The sequence below is a fragment of the Tamandua tetradactyla genome, chromosome 22 (genome assembly GCF_023851605.1).
Source record: "Tamandua tetradactyla isolate mTamTet1 chromosome 22, mTamTet1.pri, whole genome shotgun sequence".
In the NCBI taxonomy this organism is placed as follows: domain Eukaryota; kingdom Metazoa; phylum Chordata; class Mammalia; order Pilosa; family Myrmecophagidae; genus Tamandua; species Tamandua tetradactyla.
Window position 1 is genome coordinate 32966568 of NC_135348.1, and position 24902 is coordinate 32991469.

The following is a 24902-nucleotide window of genomic DNA, read 5'->3' on the forward strand; positions in this document are numbered from 1 at the left end:
TCTTTGTGTCTCAGAGAACTTGACCATAAAACAGTCTACATGATGGGAGAAAATATTTGGAAATTATATATTCAATAAAGGTTTATATCCAGAATATATAAAGAAATTCTTCAACTTATCAACAAAAGACAACTGGGGCAAAAGACTTGAATATGTATATCTCTAAAGAAGATATATAAATGGCCATAAAGCATATGAAAAGATGTAAAAAGTCCTTTTTTTTGATGTAAAAAGTCCTCAACAGAATACTTGCAAATTGAATCCAACAACACATGAAAAAGAATTATACACCATGATTAAGTGGGTAGGAGGGATGGCTCACTGTAAGAAAACCCATTAAAGTAGTACACCACGTTAATGAAAGAAAGGTAAAAATCACATGAACATGTCAACTGACGCAGAAAATGCATTTGACAAAATCCATCATCCTTTCTTGATAAAAACATTTAGAAAAATGGAGTAGAAGGAAACTTCACAGACACTATAAAGAGCATATATGAAAAACCCACAACTAACATTTCCAATGGCGAAGGCTAGGCTTTCTATTTAGATTGATTATAACATTTTGGAAATGTATGGTGGTGAAGGTTGCACGTTATTCTGAATGCAATTCACAGTAGTGAATTATATATATGAATGTGGTTGAAGTACAAATCAAAACCATGAGATACCATTTCTCACAATTAAAATAAACACAATAACAAGGTTGGGAGAAGATCCAGAGAAATAAGAACACTCATCTTTGATGGTGGTAACATAAAATGGTGCCATGACTGTGGAAGACATTTTGTGTTTCCTCAGGAAGCTAAACACAGAACTACCAGAGGGCCCAGCAATCCTACTTCTAGTCATATACCCCCAAAATTTGAAAGGAGGGACTAAAACAGATAGTTGAATTCCAATGTTGAAGACACTGTTATTCACAATTGCTGAAAGATGGAAGCAACCCAAGTATCCATCAGACAATGAGTGGATAAATAAGATGCAGTATATAATCAATAGAATATTATTCAGCCATCAAAAGGAATTAAGTTCTGATACATGGCTGACAACATGGATGAACTTTGAAGATATCATGTTGAATGAAATAAGCCAGACAAAAAAATAGACAAATATTCTGTACGTGCACTGATTTGACACAATTAGAATAAGCAAACTCTTTAGAGTCAGAATCTAGAATATAGGTTACCAGGGGATGGGGTGGGTACAGGGAATGCAAAATTTAGGATTAAAGTACACAGAATTCCTATTTGGAATAATGCAAATGTTTTGATAATAGATGGAGGTGATGGTAGCACAATATTGTGAATGCAAGTAACAGCACTGAAGCATCATATCTGAATTTGATTAAAAGGGGAAATGTTAGATTTTATATGTGGTAACAGAATGAAAAGTTAAAAAAAATATGTGAAACTACACTACACAGGCAGTGAGCCCTATGTTAAATCATGGGCTTTAATAGCAGAATTGTTCAACTATAACAAGTATTTCATACCAATGCAAGTCATTGCTGGTGGGGTGGTTTATAGGGATCCTATATTTTATACATGATTGTTCTATAAACTACAACTTCCTTAATATAGAATATATATACATATAAGTATATATATATGTATATTCATATATGTCTATAAATGAGACATTGGAACTCCAAAATAATATTTTGCTCATCTTCATGACACCAGGTTGCATCGTGTGTTATTGCTGCTGTAGCACTATTAAAAGATTCCCATAATGAGACCTCTGCAGGCCTCTCTCCCCCATAGTTTCACGGTGTGACAGCTTGTGGAGTTAAATATATCTCCGCTGCCTTCTCACTGCAGGGAGTTCTCACAGTCGGGAAGACATCTCTAGAAATTCCCTTGTAAGAGGGTATGAGGAACACACTATGGGAGAAAGATTATAGGGTTTTCTTTTGCATAGTGAGCAAAGATATCTTTAGGTCCATCTCTAGCAGGTGAAGAGGAGAAATGTTGAGCCATCCTGCTGAGACTGCTTGGATTTTTCAAGAACCGTGAGTTGGAGATATGGCTCAGCTACTAGAAAGGTGAAATAACATAAGAATTTCCAAAGTAAAGCACATCATATTGAATTTTACCACATAACTGAGTGATTATTATTTAATCCCATACATTGTCTATGCAGACTTACTGTTTAAAGTATATTATTGTGAAACTTCATTTAATATAATCTGCCAAGGAATCATATCTTAGCCTGGCAACTACTGAATTCAAATTTTTTTTTAATAGTAAGTAATAACCACACAAAGCATTTTTACGTTTCCAGTTACTAAAGGGACCTGTCAAGAAATCACTGAATTCTTAAGCTTGATTTCACAATGCATACATTTTTGACATAAAGAGAGTGAAAAGAAAACATAGGTCAAATTCATGAAAATAGAATTTTATTTTGTCCAGTCAGAGAATAAAGCTGAAAGCACGTAGAAGAATGACTGATCCCCCTGGGGAAAAAAAAAAAAAAAGCAATTAATCTTCATGGACAAAGAGGGGTCTTCATAACTATCACCTCTAAACTTTCAAAAATTATCAACTAAAGCATTTCAGATACAAAATCGTATAGTTGTTATATATTCGATGTTAAGCAGTAGGTGTTGCTGGTAAATTATGCTTTGAAATAATTCATTCCATTAAATTTTTATCTTACCATTAAATTTTAACCTTACCATGTAATCGGTTTTTATTCTCAATGTATATTATTTTATCAAAAATGTTCAATGGGTTTAATGTTTCTAATACATACAGTAAAACATTAGCTGTATTAGCACACATTTCACAGACGTTTGTAAAAGTTGAGTTTTTCTTTTCTGTTCATTATGTGTACGTGATCACAAATGCATTATCCTAAAAATAGGCCCTCCTCTTTTTGTCATCTCTGTGCATCTCTCAGAGCTTTAAGTACTCAGATGTTAAAATAATTCCCTTGCCAAGTACAGCAAAGGGGTCCACATTTATATGGCCCACACCTACACTACAGATTGAGAATCTATGAGTAACACCAAATGCAATTTTTTCTTCTGTTATTTCTAAACCCCCAAAAAGCGGCTTCTGTTAAACCTGTTAGCAGAACTTTTATCTCTGCCTGCTGACTCATAATAGCAAATGCTATTATTATAGCGTCTTTATTTGGTGGTCTATAATGCAGAGCCTTGTACATCATTTCATTACAGGGAATGGATCAAGACCCAGGTGGGATAAATTAATCAGTTATCAACAAATGCATGAAACGCCATTAAAGTTTTAGAACTTATCCTGTTGTTATAGCAATGTCCATCTTCAGGACAGCTACTCACTTAGGGAGAGAAAAAAAAAAGACAAACATCTCAGGCAAAGCCAAGTTTTTTCTATTTAAAATCTGCAGAAGGTTATGTATGCTTATTCTCTTGATTCACGATATAATAATTGAGTAGGGATTCAGGAAAAAAGGATGTTTATTTTGTAAATTTAGATCTATTCAAATTTCCTTATTATTATGTTGCCTGGTAATATTTAAAGTAAGGTTTTGTTGCACTTTTAACCTACTAAGTGTGTTAAAAATATTTTATTTGCTTAGAGCCTTTCTAGGAAATTGGAAGAGATGGTTAATCCATTTTAGAAAATCAAACACGAATGTTCAGAGATTTTATATATTAAAGTCCAGAAGCTGAGCATATCCTTTTTAATTCTCTGTACATACCTCCAAAATTTACATGAAGCCTTAAACCAATTTTACAAACCTGTCTTATATGAACCACAGTGTTTATTTTTTGTTCTATGATACTACACTAAGCTAAAAAGCAACGTTATAAAATCTCTGAATAAACTATAGATTTCTCCCTTGCTCTGAAGAATAAAGGTTACAGACTTGTATATTGCATTTCGGTTCTTCTTGGTAACTTATAAAATAAAACATTGTATGCTATTAATTTTTGAAAAACAGCTGCTAAAATGTGTATTTCAAATTAAAATGTTCATATACCTATGAATGTATGTATGTATGTATGTATGTATGTATGTGTGTGTAAAATTACTCTTTTTTTTTAATATTTTTTTTTTATTTTTATTTTTATTTTTTATTAACGGAAAAAAAAAAAGAAATTAACACAACATTTAGAAATCATACCATTCTACATATGCACTCAGTAATTCTTAACATCATCACATAGATGCATGATCATTGTTTCTTAGTACATTTGCATCGGTTTAGAGGAACTAGCAACACAACAGAAAAAGATATAAAATGTTAATATAAAGAAAAGAAATAAAAGTAGTAGTAATAGTAAAAAACAACAACAAACAAACCAACAAGCAAACAAAAACAAAAAAAAACCCTATAGCTCAGATGCAGCTTCATTCAGTATTTTAACATGATTACTTTACAATTAGGTATTATTGTGCTGTCCATTTTTGAGTTTTTGTATCTAGTCCTGTTGCACAGTCTGTATCCCTTCAGCTTCAATTACCCATTGTCTTACCCTGTTTCTAACTCCTGCTGAACTCTGTTACCAATGACATATTTCAAGTTTATTCTCGAATGTCCGTTCACATCAGTGGGACCATACAGTATTTGTCCTTTAGTTTTTGGCTGGATTCACTCAGCATAATATTCTCTAGGTCCATCCATGTTATTACATGGTTCATAAGTTTATCTTGTCTTAAAGCTGCATAATATTCCATCGTATGTATATACCACAGTTTGTTTAGCCACTCTTCTGTTGATGGAGATTTTGGCTGTTTCCATCTCTTTGCAATTGTAAATAACGCTGCTATAAACATTGGTGTGCAAATGTCCGTTTGTGTCTTTGCCCTTAAGTCCTTTGAGTAGATACCTAGCAATGGTATTGCTGGGTCGTATGGCAATTCTATATTCAGCTTTCTGAGGAACCGCCAAACTGCCTTCCACAGTGGTTGCACCCTTTGACATTCCCACCAACAGTGGATAAGTGTGCCTCTTTCTCCGCATCCTCTCCAGCACTTGTCATTTTCTGTTTTGTTGATAATGGCCATTCTGGTGGGTGTGAGATGATATCTCATTGTGGTTTTGATTTGCATTTCTCTAATGGCCAGGGACATTGAGCATCTCTTCATGTGCCTCTTGGCCATCCGTATTTCTTCTTCTGGTAGGTGTCTGTTTAAGTCTTTTTCCCATTTTGTAATTGGGTTGGCTGTCTTTTTGTTGTTGAGTTGAATAATCTCTTTATAAATTCTGGATACTAGACCTTTATCTGATATGTCGTTTCCAAATATTGTCTCCCATTGTGTAGGCTGTCTTTCTACTTTCTTGATGAAGTTCTCTGATGCACAAAAGTGTTTAATTTTGAGGAGCTCCCATTTATTTATTTCCTTCTTCAGTGTTCTTGCTTTAGGTTTAAGGTCCATAAAACCACCTCCAGTTGTAAGATCCATAAGATATCTCCCAACATTTTCCTCTATCTGTTTTATGGTCTTAGACCTAATGTTTAGATCTTTGATCCATTTTGAGTTAACTTTTGTATAGGGTGTGAGAGATGGGTCTTCTTTCATTCTTTTGCATATGGATATCCAGTTCTCTAGGCACCATTTATTGAAGAGACTGCTCTGTCCCAGGTGAGTTGGCTTGACTGCCTTATCAAAGATCAAATGTCCATAGATGAGAGGGTCTATATCTGAGCACTCTATTCGATTCCATTGGTCGATATATCTATCTTTATGCCAATACCATGCTGTTTTGACCACTGTGGCTTCATAGTATGCCTTAAAGTCAGGCAGCACGAGACCTCCAGCTTCGTTTTTTTTCCTCAAGATGTTTTTAGCAATTCGGGGCACCCTGCCCTTCCAGATAAATTTGCTTATTGGTTTTTCTATTTCTGAAAAATAAGTTGTTGGGATTTTGATTGGTATTGCATTGAATCTGTAAATCAATTTAGGTAGGATTGACATCTTAACTATATTTAGTCTTCCAATCCATGAACACGGTATGCCCTTCCATCTATTTAGGTCTTCTGTGATTTCTTTTAACAGTTTTTTGTAGTTTTCTTTATATAGGTTTTTTGTCTCTTTGGTTAAATTTATTCCTAGGTATTTTATTCTTTTAGTTGCGATTGTAAATGGGATTCGTTTCTTGATTTCCGCCTCAGCTTGTTCATTACTAGTGTATAGAAAAGCTACAGATTTTTGAATGTTGATCTTGTAGCCTGCTACTTTGCTGTACTCATTTATTAGCTCTATTAATTTTGTTGTGGATTTTTCTGGGTTTTCTACATATAGTATCATATCGTCTGCAAACAGTGATAGTTTTACTTCTTCCTTTCCTATTTTGATGCCTTGTATTTCTTTTTCTTGCCTAATTGCTCTGGCTAGAACTTCCAACACAATGTTGAATAATAGTGGTGATAGTGGACATCCTTGTCTTGTTCCTGATCTTAGGGGGAAAGTTTTCAATTTTTCCCCATTGAGGATGATATTAGCTGTGGGTTTTTCATATATTCCCTCTATCATTTTAAGGAAGTTCCCTTGTATTCCTATCTTTTGAAGTGTTTTCAGCAGGAAAGGATGTTGAATCTTGTCAAATGCCTTCTCTGCATCAATTGAGATGATCATGTGATTTTTCTGCTTTGATTTGTTGATATGGTGTATTACATTAATTGATTTTCTTATGTTGAACCATCCTTGCATATCTGGGATGAATCCTACTTGGTCATGATGTATAATTCTTTTAATGTGTTGTTGGATACGATTTGCTAGAATTTTATTGAGGATTTTTGCATCTGTATTCATTAGAGAGATTGGTCTGTAGTTTTCTTTTTTTGTAATATCTTTGCCTGGTTTTGGTATGAGGGTGATGTTGGCTTCATAGAATGAATTAGGTAGTTTTCCCTCCACTTCGATTATGTTGAAGAGTTTGAGGAGAGTAGGTACTAATTCTTTCTGGAATGTTTGATAGAATTCACATGTGAAGCCGTCTGGTCCTGGACTTTTCTTTTTAGGGAGCTTTTGAATAACTAATTCAATCTCTTTACTTGTGATTGGTTTGTTGAGGTCGTCTATTTCTTCTTGAGTCAAAGTTGGTTGTTCATGTCTTTCCAGGAACCTGTCCATTTCTTCTAAATTGTTGTATTTATTAGCGTAAAGTTGTTCATAGTATCCTGTTATTACCTCCTTTATTTCTGTGAGGTCAGTAGTTATGTCTCCTCTTTCATTTCTAATCTTATTTATTTGCATCCTCTCTCTTCTTCTTTTTGTCAATCTTGCTAAGGGCCCATCAATCTTGTTGATTTTCTCATAGAACCAACTTCTGGTCTTATTGATTTTCTCTAGTGTTTTCATGTTTTCAATTTCATTTATTTCTGCTCTAACCTTTGTTATTTCTTTCCTTTTGCTTGCTTTGGGATTAGTTTGCTGTTCTTTCTCCAGTTCTTCCAAGTGGACAGTTAATTCCTGCATTTTTGCCTTTTCTTCTTTTCTGATAAAGGCATTTAGGGCAATAAATTTCCCTCTTAGCACTGCCTTTGCTGCGTCCCATAAGTTTTGATATGTTGTATCTTCATTTTCATTTGCCTCTAGGTATTTACTAATTTCTCTTGCAATTTCTTCTTTGACCCACTTGTTGTTTAAGAGTGTGTTGTTGAGCCTCCATGTATTTATGAATTTTCTGGCCCTCCGCCTATTATTGATTTCCAACTTCATTCCTTTATGATCCGAGAAAGTGTTGTGTATGATTTCAATATTTTTAAATTTGTTAAGACTTGCTTTGTGACCCAGCATATGGTCTATCTTTGAGAATGATCCATGAGCACTTGAAAAAAAGGTGTATCCTGCTGTTGTGGGATGTAATGTCCTATAAATGTCTGTTAAGTCAAGTTCATTTATAGTAATATTCAGGTTCTCTATTTCTTTATTGATCCTCTGTGTAGATGTTCTGTCCATTGATGAGAGTGGTGAATTGAAGTCTCCAACTATTATGGTATATGTGTCTATTTCCCTCTTCAGTGTTTGCAGTGTATTCCTCACGTATTTTGGGGCATTCTGGTTCGGTGCGTAAATATTTATGATTGTTATGTCTTCTTGCTTAATTGTTCCTTTTAATAGTATATAGTGTCCTTCTTTGTCTCTTTTAACTGTTTTACATTTGAAGTCTAATTTGTTGGATATTAGTATAGCCACTCCTGCTCTTTTCTGGTTGTTGTTTGCATGAAATATCTTTTCCCAACCTTTCACTTTCAACCTATATTTATCTTTGGGTCTAAGATGTGTTTCCTGTAGACAGCATATAGAAGGATCCTGTTTTTTAATCCATTCTGCCAGTCTATGTCTTTTAATTGGGGAATTCAGTCCATTGACATTTAGAGTTATTACTGTTTGAATAATATTTTCCTCTACCATTTTGCCTTTTGTATTATATATATCATATCTGACTTTCCTTCTTTCTACACTTTTCTCCATGTCTCTCTCTTCTGTCTTTTTGTATCTGACTCTAGTGCTTCCTTTAGTATTTCTTGCAGAGCTGGTCTCTTGGTCACAAATTCTCTTAGTGACTTTTTGTCTGAGAATGTTTTAATTTCTCCCTCATTTTTGAAGGACAATTTTGCTGGATATAGGAGTCTTGGCTGGCAGTTTTTCTCTTTTAGTAACTTAAATATATCATCCCACTGTCTTCTAGCTTCCATGGTTTCTGCTGAGAAATCTACACATAGTCTTATTGGGTTTCCCTTGTATGTGACGGATTGTTTTTCTCTCGCTGCCTTCAAGATCCTCTCTTTCTCTTTGACCTCTGACATTCTAACTAGTAAGTGTCTTGGGGAACGCCTATTTGTGTCTAATCTCTTTGGGGTGCGCTGCACTTCTTGGATCTGTAATTTTAGGTCTTTCATAAGAGTTGGGAAATTTTCAGTGATAATTTCTTCCATTAGTTTTTCTCCTCCTTTTCCCTTCTCTTCTCCTTCTGGGATACCCACTACACGTATATTTGTACGGTTCACATTGTCCTTGAGTTCCCTGATACCTTGTTCAAATTTTTCCATTCTTTTCCGGATAGTTTCTGTTTCTTTTTGGAATTCAGATGTTTCATCCTCCAAATCACTAATTCTATCTTCTGTTTCTTTAAATCTGTCATTGTAGGTATCCATTGTTTTTTCCATCTTTTCTACTTTATCTTTCACTTCCATAAGTTCTGTGATTTGTTTTTTCAGTTTTTCTATTTCTTCTTTATGTTCAGCCCATGTCTTCTTCATGTCCTCCCTCAATTTATCGATTTCGTTTTTGAAGAGGTTTTCCATTTCTGTTCGTATATTCAGCATTAGTTGTTTCAGCTCCTGTATCTCATTTGAACTATTGGTTTCTTCGTTTGACTGGGCCATATGTTCAATTTTCTGAGCGTGATCCGTTATCTTCTGCTGGCGTCTGGGCATTTAGTCAGATTTCCCCGGGTGTTCGACCCCACAGCTTGAAAGATTTTTCTGCGCAATCTCTGGGTTCTGTTCTTCCTATCCTGCCCAGTAGGTGGCGCTCGTGGCACACGCCTGTCTGTGGGTTCCACCAGCGAAAGTTGCTGTGGGTCCCTCAACTCTGGAAAACTCTCGCCGTAGGGGAGGTTCGGCAACCTAAGCGTCTTGGAAGAATGCCAGCCGGCCCGGGGTTCCAAACGTGGGGAGGGTCGCCGGCCGTCGCAGCACAGGAGAGCGTCCGGCCAAATTAGCCAGTTGGCGTGGGGCACCAAGCGTGGCGGGAGGGCGCCAGCTGTCGCAGCCCGGGAGAGTACACTGTTCCCAGCCGACGGGGGAGTCACGTGTTTGGAAGGGATCCCCCGGTCACTGTTCTCCGCAGTCTGGGGGTTTCCGACCCAACTATCTCAGTTGTTCCAGGGGGCCTCGTGTGGTGGGGGCACCAGCCGCCGCGGCCTAAGGGGACCGCCTGTCCAATTCTACCAGCTGGCCCAGGAAGGTGGAAGGGAGGGACTCCGGTCGCTTGTCGTCCCACCCAGGAAAGCCCGTGCCCCTTGGTGATCTCACCGGAGCTGGTTCTCCCAGATAGTCAGCCGTTCCAGGATGGGGTCCACTGTCCCTTTGATCTCCGTCGTGGCTCCGGGAGCTGCTCTGTATTATCTCCACTCCCCCAGTAGCTGTTCTGGAGGAGGAAAGGTGAGGGCGGCAAGGCTGTCGAGGCTGGTGGCGGAGGAGCACGGTGAAGGCGGGGGAAGAGGGCACCGTGGTGGTTGGAGAGCAGCCGGAGCAGGAGGGGGAAGAGAGGGGAGAAGGAGGGCGGGCGGCTCGGCTGCTGCGGGGCTTGGGCGCCGCGCGGCGGGCCGGCGGAGAAAGAGAGGGGAGAAGGAGGTCGGGCGGCTCGGCTGCTGCGGGGCATGGGCGCCGCGCGGCGGGCCGGCGGAGAAAGAGAGGGGAGAAGGAGGTCGGGCGGCTCGGCTGTTGTGGGGCGTGGGCGCCGCGCGGCGGGCCGGCGGAGAAAGAGAGGGGAGAAGGAGGTCGGGCGGCTCGGCTGCTGCGGGGCGTGGGCGCCGCGCGGCGGGCCGGCGGAGAAACTGTAAAATTACTCTTGATAGCCAATCACTTAATGTAAAAACAGAATCTTGTAAATTCCTAGTTCTTTAAGGATAATTCCAGAACAAAATGAGTTTGTGATTTAAGAAGTCTCATTGGGTGCTTTTTTTTAATCAAGATTTTTTTTTCCAGTTGTCATACAGTTATTATAGATTAGGAATAACATCAGGGATTCAGACTAACTAACTTTCCTTTGCAATGATATTTGCTTTTTAAGTGTTTTTGTTTTCCTGTAATAGAGAAACTTACATAGTTTATTTTTTATTTATGTTAATAATGATGATAGATTTGCCTGAAATGAAAATCTTGAGTCATTTACGAATGGTCATTTTATGACGACACTTTATATACTTGAGTCTATTCAATATAAATTGGGTCTTGATTATATGCCCTGAAATAAATGAAGAAATCAAGGCAAGAAGTGGCTAGTTAAAATTATTTTTGTAACAAAGTTAATAGGTGGCAGAGGTGGAAGTTAAAATGAACCCAGGTCTATCTGATGCTTCAGAACATACTTTAAACAACATGATATTTGCATCCATATTTTCAGTTCAATAACAATATAATGTCCTATAATAAAGCTATTCCATATGTACATGTCACAGTCAATAGACTATGATGTCTCCTCTGATCTCATGAGGGAGGCATACACATATACACAATTTATTAAGGTGCATGCTGAATGCTGGAGGGCGGTAGGATCTCAACACTTCATCTCCCTAAACTCAGCTGCTTTGAGCAGCCATCTCCCAAAACTTGCCACCTCAGTATATAGAGATTTTTCTTTACTCAGTTTCAATCTTTTCTAATCCTGTCCTGGTAGGTGTTTCCTCTTACATATAAACAGTTTATTACTTTATTTGTGTTATGCAAACCTGACCAAACTCTGATAAAAATTACAGCACCTCTACTAAAAAGAAGAATGGGTGGCTGTTGCTTTCAGTATACCTTGGTAACTTATAAAATAAATACATTTTTGAATTTTTGATAACTTATGAAATGTATATTTCAAATTTAAATGTTCTTATAATACTTATGAATGTATGCATGCATATGTATAATTCTTTTTGATAGCTGATTACTTAATGTAAAAACAATTATTTTTCCATTTCCAGTTTTCAAAAATATTTGTGGAAGAATCTTTTTTCACCTTGCTGAAATGGAATGCATATTCCAAGATATATGATTAAACAAAATGTATAAGTAGACAGATGATTTAAGTAAAAGAGAATTAAAATCTAGCTGCATCTTAGTTTCAATGCTTCTATATGACTCTAAGTATAGATTAGCATACTGTGAATCACCTGACTATCTCCTCATGAAATGTGAAAGACCGAAAGCCTAAACCAAAGACTTCCTAACTCTAGGAAGGACCAAAATCTTTAATTTTTTTGCAACACTTTATGTGATTCATATGCAGATGGTTCATAGAATCCCAGTAGAGAATAAAGTGCCCATGTCATGAAACACACACCTGAGAAACTTCTCATTGACCAACTGCCCTGATGCAAAAGTGAGCATATTTTTTAGCAGTTCTATATGTTGTTTCATAGTGAGTCTGCAAAGGAGACAGACATTCAGTGGCTACTCTATATAGGGGATAATATGAAACTCAGAAAAGTTAGATGCTATTCCCAAGGTCATAATGACAGCAAAATTCAGAACTTGAACTTATGCTTGGCATGGATCATTTCTTAACACCCACCTGCATCATTACCATGGAGTTAAACTAATAATATTAATAACCAGAAAAGAATATAGATGTGAGCAGTTTCCATTCTTGACTTTTTTTATATGAAAAAATAAAACAAATTTTACAAAAAAGTAATAGTTTTATTATGGTGTTTTTTTTTTTTACAAAGGAAATATATAACTTACTTCAGACTGTTTTACCATTTTAAATATTAAACTCTAAAATAATTCCAAACAGTTGTATAGAATGACAGAGTTGAAATATCTCATATTCAGTAACTTCAGGTTTACAAACCCTGTGTTTATTTCAAGTCTACTCAAGGACCATAGTTAGAGTCATAACCTTCCTTCAACGTGAACTTGAATGATTCTGAACCATCACCAACTTTTTCAAAAAAAACAAATAAATGTAGCTGGATCTGTATCTATTGGGGACTAACTACATAAATGAGAATTGTACAAATTAACTTCTTTGTATAATGCAACGTGTTTTAAAGAAAAATAAACATTATGAATTTGACGTTTACGTATATATTACTAAAATGCAACAGTAATCACAGCAATTACTTAGAACTAATATCACCAGAAAATTTTCCCATGGAAGATAATTTTATCATTAAAGCTGTTTAGAATTGTTGGTATAATGTGATAATTCAAAGAAGGCAGACATTTAGTTGCTTTATTATCGTTGTTAAGCTCTCTACAGATTCTGTAGAATCTGCCTGAACCTGTGAGACAGCTTCCATCACCCCACACTTTGAACCCTTGGGGTGCCAGGGCTTATACCTAAATGTAGTTATGTGAAAGTGATCCATGATTATCCATTATGTGTCAAGCAATCATCTGAACTCTGGGGACAAGATGGTAGACATATTTCCTGAGAGGGAAAGTCTGAGGAAATGCTTTATAAATTTGCATTTGTAAATTTGCATTTGCAAATGATGCAAATTGTGGTTCATGTAAAGACAGAGAAAAAGGAAAGTTATGGAAAGCCAGAAGAAACCATATGGGCAAAAGCTCTTAGCTCAGGGCATTTAGGAATTAAAGAAATATGAGGCATGTAAGAATTTATATTTTAAAGTGAAAATTGGAAACTGTTTTAAAGAGGAATATTGTGATATTTAAATTTCTAGCTTATTTGATGAAAGAAATTGTGTGGAATAACTGAGATGGCAAAGGGGGAGAGGCAAGCTTTAGATATCTGACTTAAATATATATTTCTAAAATATTGAACATGGAATAGAAATGAGATGACAAAATTCTAAATATTGCAGCATATGATCTAAAATCTAATAAGCATTTAGCAGTGAGATCAATATCAACGACAATGAATGTCTTAAAACTAAATACTTTTTGCCTTATTTCATCAATAGTGTTTCTATATTCAACTTTTAAATATTGTTTTCCCATTTGAGAAAGCCTCTACCTTCTTAAAGTATTAATAAAAATAATACTTAATCTCATAGTAAAGACTCCTACTCATTTCAAGTAGATTTTTTTAAAAAGAAGGATCATGGTGGTTTGGAGTTGCAAATAAAGCTCCATGGTTTAAGCCAAGCTATTTCATGGTGTCTGCTTTAAAGCACCTAGGAACCTAAAACAAACCAAAAATTAATAAAAATGAAAACTGAAATCAAGGTATCTATATTGTATGGACTTCAGTCTTACTGAAAGATTTCATATAGTAATATATGAAAATAAATCTGCAGAAATGAAAATATATACTTTATATTTTATACAAGTTAAAATTAATAATTTGGATATTAACTCCAATAAGTTTAGAATAAATAATGAAAAATAATTTAATAGCTATATATATGCATTCATAATGAGTTGATGCCAAGAAATTTAATAGGACATGTCCTTGCCCTCCATTAGCCTTCATATGTATTTTGAACCCAATATAATGTGGTACACTTTAAACACGATGGCATAATAGTTAAATACCTAAGCTTATTCTAAGGAAGTAATTGTTTAATCCTCTTAATCAATTTTAAGCACATAGAATGTGTTCCAATATGGCATCAACAAAATTAATGAGAGATGTAATTTTTTAGAGCTAAATAAGATTGGAGAAGAGCTCTGGGTTATAAAACTGAGTTTCCAACTGAGGATTCTTGACCAAGCAGATAATTTACACCTACAGTGAAACAGCCTGGGGTGCAGGTTCTGCCACCTCACCACAGCCTATACTGTTATTCCATGAGGCAGCAGAGATCGAGAGATGGCAGAGATGAAATGGAGGCGGCCAAATCTGAAGACTGCTGCTAAGAACTAGAATTCTCAAGGCCAAGGATCAGTTCAAGAACCATGATATGAATAGTATTTGGGCTCCTAATTCAAGGAACTGCTAGTAGACATCAATTTTAAAAAGATGCATTGTTAAATAAACTCCTAAATTGATGGATAAAGGTACTTTATCCATTCTGCTAAGAGCTGGAATTCTCAAGGCCAAGGATCAGTTCAAGAACCATGATATGAATAGTATTTGGGCTCCTAATTCAAGGAACTGCTAGTAGACATCAATTTTAAAAAGATGCATTGTTAAATAAACTCCTAAATTGATGGCTAAAGGTACTTTATCCATTCTGCTAAGAGCTGGAATTCTCAAGGCCAAGGATCAGTTCAAGAACCATGATATGAATAGTATTTGGGCTCCTAATTCAAGGAACTGCTAGTAGACATCAATTTTAAAAAGATGCATTGTTAAATAAACTCCTAAATTGATGGATAAAGGTACTTTATCCATTCTGCTAAGAGCTGGAATTCTCAAGGCCAAGGATCAGTTCAAGAACCATGATATGAATAGTATTTGGGCTCCTAATTCAAGGAACTGCTAGTAGACATCAATTTTAAAAAGATGCATTGTTAAATAAACTCCTAAATTGATGGATAAAGGTACTTTATCCATTCTGCTAAGAGCTGGAATTCTCAAGGCCAAGGATCAGTTCAAGAACCATGATATGAATAGTATTTGGGCTCCTAATTCAAGGAACTGCTAGTAGACATCAATTTTAAAAAGATGCATTGTTAAATAAACTCCTAAATTGATGGATAAAGGTACTTAGCAATTACCTGAGGCAAATTATAGGCTAAAGAAAAATCCTCTCTGAGAACCCTCCTACAATTGGCCTGCGATAAAAAGAACTTCCCAGAAACAAAGTTGAGAGCAACCAGGTTGGCTTACCGGTGAACTCATTGCCCCATCACCTTTGAAAAATCTTGATTTTTTTTCTTGGTCCAACGGAATATACAAATTTTATTTCGGCATCTGTTAAAATGGACAGTCTTTTTCAAGTAACTATGTTCTCTAGAATAGGTTATTTTTGAGTGTGATATAATTTATCAGCACCCAGGTCTGATAACAGGAATGCGTGTCAGTGAGAAACACTGTGATGAGCTTGGCAAAATGGCCATATGAGCCTTTGGCTTGTCCTACACATACAAGGATACATTTGGATACATTTGGATTCATTTGGGACAGTGACAGTTTGTTTAGCAGATTTCAGAAACAATTACATTAAAACAAAGCTGAGGATAAATGTTTAGTAGCCAAGATATTGAATATATTATTGAATTATTTTTTTGCCTGGCATGTGTTCCATTCCTTCTACTTTCTACTTTTTACGTAGATGCTCTACCATGGGTAAAGCAAAGATATAAAATTAAACAGCAATGGTGTGATAAATCTTCGTATTTCTATTGCATTTATCTGTGCATTTTTAAATTTCAGAAACTGCAGTGTTTATGGAATTTTTTTAAATTAAAGTGGATAATCACAGCTATGGTTGAATGTTTTGCAGATACATAAGAATCTAACGCATTTATATTTCAACTTTTTATACTCAAAGATTAAACATCATCTTGAAACATAGTGTATGATTTCAAATGAAAAGCTTCTCAATTTCCGTATTACAGTGAGCTCAGATATTTGAGCTGCATCCTATTAACCAATCTATGTATAATATTTGTTATAGAAATCCATGTAGAGATTTGAAAGTAATTCTTAAAGGTTATATAAGTGTATACATTTTTTTCCTTTTAAACTATGAAGTACAGGATTAAATTTACACAAAAATGAAATTGAGTAACAGTTTTCAATTCACATTTTCAGGATTGATATCACCATATTACATTTCCTTAAAAACCAGCAATGGGGCTCGTATATTATTACTGACAAATAAAGACAGGTACATGCAAATTACATTTTTTTGTTTCCATTTTATTTAAATAACTACTTCAAAATGGTAAATTAACAATGAGATTTTATTTCTCATTCTTAATATGCTGTCTCTAAAACGGTCTTGCCTATCACGTCTGAAAAGTCCATCTTTCTAATGTTGATTTCTTTTCCAGTTTTCCTTTTTTTAAAAATCAGCACAAGGAAAGAAAACGTTGGCTATAAAATGACAACCAGTTGATTTGTAATTCTGGAAAAGTAAAGTTCTGATTTTAAAACTGACAATCCCCTATTTTTTTGGATGATACCCTGTGTAAGATTTCCCTAGCATATACACTCATCAAACTCATTCCTGGCCAACAACACAATAGCCAGAGGGAAAAACTGGGAAACATGTTATACTGTTAGCAATTAAATAGCATTGTGCCTTCCTTGTATTATAATTATTCAGAATGTTCTATGCATATTATTCCACATTTGTATGCTTTCCTATTTAACCTCAGTTAAAATGGGCACTTGAAAATTGAGTCTAAGCAAATATAAAATTATACTTTCTATGTGGAAAGGTGCTATTGTTAAATTATTATTTTTCTGTCAAATGCCTATTCAAGCCCTTTTCAGGGACACAAGACAATAATTATATTCTATGACACCTAGCATCTAGTAGGCTGATTGGAAGAAGTCAAATGTTACAATTGTCCCTTAGCTCACATTTTTTCAAATGCTTTTCCTTTTCTTACAGGGGCTTCATGCTTCTTTAACTATACAGAGCAGGGCTCATAGCATTTCAACAATTCACTTTCCTGAAGATTCATTTGCTGTTAGTTTAGCCTTCATGAGAGAATAAATTGATGTCATATTTTTGATGGGAAGAAAGTGACGGTCATTGTTATGGATTGCTTAAATAATCATTGGTAAGTAGAAAACAAATACAAATGATAGAAATTGTAATTTGCATCTACACATGACATATAAATGTTATTTGAGGTAATCATGAATTTCTTGCAAAATTCATCAATTATATTTTGCTATTGCTCATTTATAAGTCTCCAATGTGATTTAAAAAATAAAGTGTGGCTCATGGTTCTCTGAGCCAAGAAGCATTAATATTTTATTCTTATTCCTTTACGAGAAAAGAAAATAATTAAACAGTATTTTCCATGCACAATACTTCTCTATGATATGAAGCACATCAGATGGAAATGATATTACTACATTAAATGGATGTCCAAAAAGTCAAATAAAAATACACAGTACTTTATCAAAAGCAATTAATCTTTTTTCATCCAGAGTATGACATTTCACTATGTAATTGCACCGGAAATTAAAACTCTTTTCATAGGTTTAATAATGGATGAGATATGGGTTTTGAAATAGTTGTTTTATTGAGCTTTGTCATCTTCAAGCACAGCATGCAAACTGTAACTTGAAACTTGAACCTCTGTCAGCTCCAGGATGGATTAAGGAAAAACAATAAAGTGCTTCCTTTGGAGCCCACCAAGACACAGTTAAGTGCTAAATATTCAAGAAAATTTCCAACATTTTTATTTTGCTTTTCAAATCAGTGTTTACACCTGACACACTGTGATATACTGCTCTAATAACACGCATGACAAATTTCTACATTGACCTTCCCTTATAAACCTTATTATCATGAGTGACAGGCATTGCTTTCTTTATACATTTCTATGCATTGTTTGACTTTTTAAACGCATCTTACAAATTAGATTCCAATGCTGACATGTTAAAATATGTCTAGATGGAAATTCCATTAACTAGTAAATAGTGTTTTCGTAAATGTGTTTATGGCTGACTTACTACATAGTTTAAAAGTGACTAAATATGTGTATATATATTTGGAAGACACAGAATCTGTATTTCTATTTGTTTTGAAATAAATATCCATTTTCTTTTTTATCCTCCCTCAATTTTATTATAAAAACCCTCTATTTTTATTACAAGTATGATGAATGGGTAGTATTTATTAACCAATATTGGGAGAAAAAGATTTGTGGCACCATTTTGAAAATACAAAAATTTACTAAGATGGGGGAGGGGAGATATAACCATATTTAATTTAAAAACTGAATACTCTGCTTAAACTCAGACATTCTGCTTATAAGAAATAAAGATTGCCTTTAATTTAATTGGTTGAAAGAGTATAGGGTATTCAAGAGCACAGAACTTTAAAATCATTTATTCAAGCTAAGACAGTTCTTTTGTATGTGGTAGCTGGTCAATTAATTTCTGAATCAAATTAAAGACAATTTTTAGTTGGAAAATAAGTTTGTACATTTTCTACCAAACATGTTGAGACCTTTATTTATGCATAATTTTGAAACTTCTTGTCCCGAGGTAGGACTCCATAAAGGAAATCTCTCTGGGGTATTACTGGAAAGAAAATGCATTTCTTTGAAATTATGATGTCATGTTACCCCATTTGCTAGATGAAAGAGCAAAAATGTTACTTGCTCTTCCTATAAATGACTCAGCTGCATCCCATGGGATGCTTTATATATTCCTAAGTTTCCATGTATAAATGGTGGTCAGAAAATGCATTATGCAGAAACTGCTGATTGCAGAAGAAAAATAGAATAATAATCTTGCGAGAGAAGGGAGGAAGAGAAGGAAGCATAAAGTGAAACAAGAAAAAGAAGCAACAAGAGGGTTAAATGAAGGAATGAAAAAGGAAGAAGAGAGAAAACAAGAAAAGTGGGAGGGAGAGAGTAAAAAAGTGTTGTGTATTAAAATGGTATTAATGATCTTGAATCCCTTAAATACAGTAAACATGTTGACAACAAACAGAATGTAATCACATTGCCAGAAAGACAGACCCTTTAAAAGGCATCAGAGACGAGACCTTTGAGGTGTAAAAACCAGTGCAGCTGCCACACCACTGGGCATCAGGGCCAGGTATACTGACCCCCCACCCCACCCCCATTGCCCTGACTTTCAGCTCCAACGTCCATGGTATGCTGCCAGGTTTGCAGCATATTATATAAATCTGATATATGAGAAGTATTTGTTAACCAGTACTGCTGCTCTGGCATCCAAACCTTGACCAGTGCCTGCTGACCATTTCTGGTCCTCTGGACTCAGCATCAGACCAACACCCGAGACCTCTCCTTAAAGGTACCGATCCGCCTTGGGTCAGTCCTCAGGCTGAAGGAATTTAGGGACTCTGGTAGTTTCCACCTTAAGTGAGTTGTGTCCTTGACCTGGTTATTAAGTATTGATTGTATTGGCAGCTTACAATTAAGCAAGCAAATAAATTGCACTGAACATCCAAATTATGGTTGTGCCGAATCTAGTTCAACTATGATCACTTCTCAGGTCACTTTATGACAAATTTTCTAAAATCATATGACAGTTGGCATACTTGGAAGTTTTGCAGTGCTGACATGACTATCTTGCTACCACACTACAACTATAATAATTTTATCTGAAATCCAAATACAAAAAAATTTACAAAAAACAATCAAAGAACCCTATAGAAGGTAAGAATTAGTTGGTCTCCAGACCACACGATGTTTGGGTGCCACCTGGGTACATGCCAGTTTAAAAAAGAGTCCTGTGAAAGGGACAACTAGTCACAAGTTAGAAACAGATGCTATCAGAACATCTGCTGGAATAAAGAAGAATCTCATGAATGATACTTGTAAAGCCTAACACCTGAATCAATCTATAGAACATAAATTTCTTATTTAGATATATTCTCACTGTCTTTTTTGGAATTTTATGTGTTCTTATTTTAATTGACATTTACATTTGAAGGGATAACCTGATGAAAAAGTTGGGGAATATTTTTAAAAATATGTAAAAATCTTTTCAAACAATTAAAAAGGTAAAAACTATGGAGTAAAAAAAATGAAGACCTTTGGTGGTATATAAAGGCCCTATTCTAGTTTGCTAGCTGCCGGAATGCAACACACCAGAGATGGATTGGCTTTTAATAAAAGGGGATTAATTTTGTTAGTTCTTCAGAGGAAAGGCAGTTAACTTTCCACTGAGGTTCTTTCTTACATGGGAAGGCACAAGATGCTCTCTGCTGGCCTTCTCTCCAGGTCCCTGGGTTCCAACAATTTTCCTTGGGGTGACTTCTTTCTGCATCTCCAAAGGCCTGGGCTGAGCTGCAAGTGCTGAGACAAGGAATGCTGAGCTGCTTGGGCTGTGCTACATTGCAGTCTCTCATTTAATCACCAGCCAATTAAGTCAAACGTCCTTCATTGCAGCAGGCATGCCTCCTAGCCGACTGCGGATGTAAATCGGCAACAGATGAAGTTCACGTACCATTGGCTCATGGCCACAGCAACAGACCAGGTGCCTTCACCTGGCCAAGTTGACAACTGAATCTAACTACCAAAGGCCTTCACAGAGATTTAGTATTAGCGATGGTTCGGATGTCAGCTTAATCACCCAACCAGAACAGCTACACCCTATAGCTAAAGGAGCTAAAATCCTAGTTCAAAGGATTGTGCTTAAAAGGCCCATCCCAAATTCCAACCCATTTGCTTTAGATGTGGACACAGATCCCCTGTGAGGCTATAAAAAAGGACTGACTGGATGACTCACATAAATAGGAAGGCAGGGAAGCAAGAGCCATCATTGCAGGTAGAGCTACTGAGAACAGTAATGACATGGTGCCCTACTGCAACAACAGAGCAAAGGGCATTTACCAAACAAGAAATCATACAATTAAGGCAAGGATTCTCACAAAATGAAGAAACAACTGAAACACAGTGGCTGTTAGATCCATGGTCGAAAAGAGGATGCAATTTGCCACTAGCAGAAAGTGAATTAATACAATTAAGAAACATATCTAATGATGTGAGGCTGAATCAAATATTCAGAAGTTTTGGAGAAATACATCCAGAAAAAGAATGATCACTGATTGATTGGCTGTGTCGGGAATAGAAATTAAGATGGTCCTTACCAAATTTAACAGTAGTGTAAACTGGGACTTGGTCCTCTGCTGGGAATGCCATTAACTCTTGATGAAGCTGGAGCTATTGACTATGATTTATGATGGTGATACTGATAGTCCATTAGAAGCAGAAGCAAATTAAGAAAATTATACTAAGATCTGCACCAAGTCATGAGAGAATAGCTCTATTCACATAGTTCACAAGGGCTGATAAAATTGGCAAATTAATTGGTGTAATTAGAACTGCTAAATAATTAAGTCAAAATAAAAAGTATGCATTCAGAGCACTGTTTACATTTGAAAAACCAATGAGACCACCCTCACTTAATCCTGAATGAAAAACAGGAAACACCTATACCAATGAGGAAAATGCAGAAAGAAAATGGGATGCAATATTTTAGGAATCCCTTCAAAAATAGAAATGGGGAATTTAGACAGAGAAGAGCACCATTTAGAAACAATGGTGATGGTAAATCAAGACAGAACATTAGACCATCTAGGACCCTTTACATATCTAGAGCACTAAGGAAAGAAATACAAGAAGAAAGATGGAGATACATAGAGACCTCATCTTGCTACAGGGACTCTGCATTCTCCATCCCTTGGTCAAAGCCAGAGGTAATCAGCCAAATGCGAGGATGGCCATTTCTAAGGATAAACGTGAATATGAATAACATTTCATGTTAGTAGATACTAGATTCCAAATTTTAATGATTAAAAGCCAAATTAATAAAGATGAAGCAAATAACAAAAAAAAAGGTTATATTGAAGGTCTGGGTGAAAAAAATTAGTACAGGAACTTGGGTTAATATAAATATTGTAATTGAAGATATAGTACCAGAAAGCCAAATGCCAGTACCAGCTTTAGAAAACATATTGGTAATGGACATTAAGGCACCACATGTACATAGAAATAAGGACAGTTGCATTAGCAAAGGCTAAATAAACTGCTGTTTATTTAGCTACCAGATGTGAGTAGAGTATGCTGCCAGATGTAAGTAGAGTAATTATTACCCCACAATGTAATTTAAAAAGCGGTTTCCAGGTTATTACTATAAATATACAAGAGCTATTAGCAGAAAGCATAACACTTGCCATCTCACCTTATACGAATGTCACTTGTGTGATTCAAAAATCACGTGGACCTTAAGATTCCCTATAGATTTTAGAGATCTCAGTAAGGCTCCTAAACTGGAAGGCTTACTACCAGATATTGGTACACTAGTTAATAAAATTATGACAAGAAAAGGTGCATGGTATTTTATCATAGATCTTAGTGATATGCTCTTTGCAATAACCATTGCTAGCCAAAACTAGCTCATGACAGCATTCTCATGGGAAGAAAGGCAAAATATGTTCAACACATTACCACAAGAATGTATTAATATCCCAGTAATTGTATGCACTGGTTGACACAAGATTCACTTACATTTTCTAACACACATCCATAACAGGATACTATTTTATCTTATATTGATGACATCAGTATAGTTGGAAATAGACAAAAGAAAGCAGGAGAACACTTGACTATAAATAATTACCCATTTAACAGGAAAAGGCATGACTATAAGGTATAAGGTATGGATACTACTGTGAAAGCTTTTGGAATGTGGTGGTCCTCAGAAGGACTGACCATACTACATCCAATCATAAGCAAATTATGACAGTTACAACCATCCGATACCAAGGAAAGGCAACAAAATTATAAGTGTATTTGGAAAGAGTATATGCTCCATATAGGTTATACTGCTGAACCCAATATATGAAACAACAACAAAAAGAAAAACGGACACCTAGGGAGAAAAACATGAATTCACTTTACAACAACCAAAAAAAAACGCAACTGCAACTTATCAGATACTAGCACTCAGAGTACCAGGATCTAAATTTATACTAGAATATATATCTAAACAAAGTTTTGTGACATGATTATTATGGGCCAAAACGCCAGAAGACCTTAAATTGTGTTCAGTAACTTTCTGGACTAAAAAATGTGCATGGGTTGAAATGAGATACTCTTTCTTAGAAAACAATGTTAGGGCACTGTATGAAATACTACCAACATGTAGCACCATTAACAGAAAAATAGCATATTGTTAAGAATCCCCAATAACCTATTCTGGTATGAACATCAAATGAGTGCAAAAAAATTGTGCTGGATCAATGGGTTCTCAAATGAAAATGGTACATTTCCAAACAGGAACTTCAGATGGACAGCTGACTCTCTGAATTAACTGAAGGAATCTCAGCCTTCCTAACTGTGGGCTTGCTGGAAGTTCTGAAGGATGATTTGAGTCCAGGTGCAAGCAGTTGGGTGATGGGAACCACTCTGGTCTGAGCCTCCTAGCAATGTGTGATTTATCCAGCTACAGCTACCATAACTTCCTTTCCCCATGGTGGAGTCACAATGACCTCATGCTGGAAGGATGTGGCTTTGAGACCCAAAGATCCAAAGACCGTAACTCATAAAGGGATAGTGCATGCAGTGCAAACTGCACAATTAGTATCTGTCCTAGTTTGCTAACGGCCAGAATGCAACACACCAGAGACAGATGGGCTTTTAATAAAAGGGGATTTATTTTGTTAGTTCTTCAGAGGAAAGGCAGATAACTTTCCACTGAGGTTCTTTCTTATGTGGAAAGCACAGGATGGTCTCTGCTGGTCTTCTCTCCAGGCCCCTGGGTTTCAACAGTTTTCCCTGGGGTGACTTCTTTCTGCATCTCCAAAGGCCTGGGCTGAGCTGCAATTGCTGAGATGAGGAATGCCAAGCTGCTTAGCTGTTCTCATTGTGATCTCTCATTTAAGCACCAGCCAATCAAGTCAAACATCCTTCATTGCAGCAGACATGCCTCCTAGATGACTGAAGATATAATTAGCAACAGATGAGGTTCACGTACCATTGGCTTATGTCCACAGCAACAAGACTAGGTATACTCACCTGGCCAAGTTGACAACTGAATCTAACTAACACATGTCCACCCTTTGTCAACTTGGCAACTTCAAGCATCACCTTAAACAGGTGCAAAAACTTCTCTTCTTGCTGTGGGCCTGTGAATCTCAAAACAAGTTATCTGATGCCAATATGCAAAGGAGGATAAACACTGGATCCATAGGGAGAAACTGGAAGGAAAACCTGCAGGCAAACACCATTGGATTTCAAAGTCTGAAAGTCATTTATCCTTCGGCTTTAGAAAGTGGCAGTCCCACCCCTTCCAAGGGCCTATGCAGTGGCCAGCCTCTTTCCAGAACAAATCGGAGAACATCAAGGAGACCACCTCTGGGCTCCACTCTCTCCAGGCATCAGGGCCACCCCTGGGCTCTCTACCATTTCTGGGGCACATGCTCAACCCCTCCATGTGGTGGCAGCCAGGCTCTCCCAGTCCCCCAAGGAGCATGCTCTACCTTTTCCAAGGCCTGAGGCTGCACAACTCTTCCACCACAATGAGAGGGGAGACTCATCCTCACCCTTCAGGGTAAACTCACCCTCTCCATGTACATGGGTGGGTCCACTCTCTTGGCCGAGGTTTCTTGGCTTCAGACCCGAGCTTCCATGGTTCTCACTCTGCAAACTCCAATCTCTC

The 24902-nt window shown here is 36.4% G+C and overlaps 1 long non-coding RNA gene across 1 annotated transcript in view; it reads left to right on the forward strand.

Annotated features, from left to right (window-relative positions):
* The window catches only part of LOC143666096 (uncharacterized), a 65086-nt gene that overhangs the window by 37449 nt on the left and 2735 nt on the right, over window positions 1–24902 (forward strand). Inside the window, exon 4 of the long non-coding RNA XR_013167389.1 lies at window positions 17140–17311. This is a non-coding gene — a long non-coding RNA (uncharacterized LOC143666096). The remainder of the gene's footprint in view (window positions 1–17139; window positions 17312–24902) is intronic.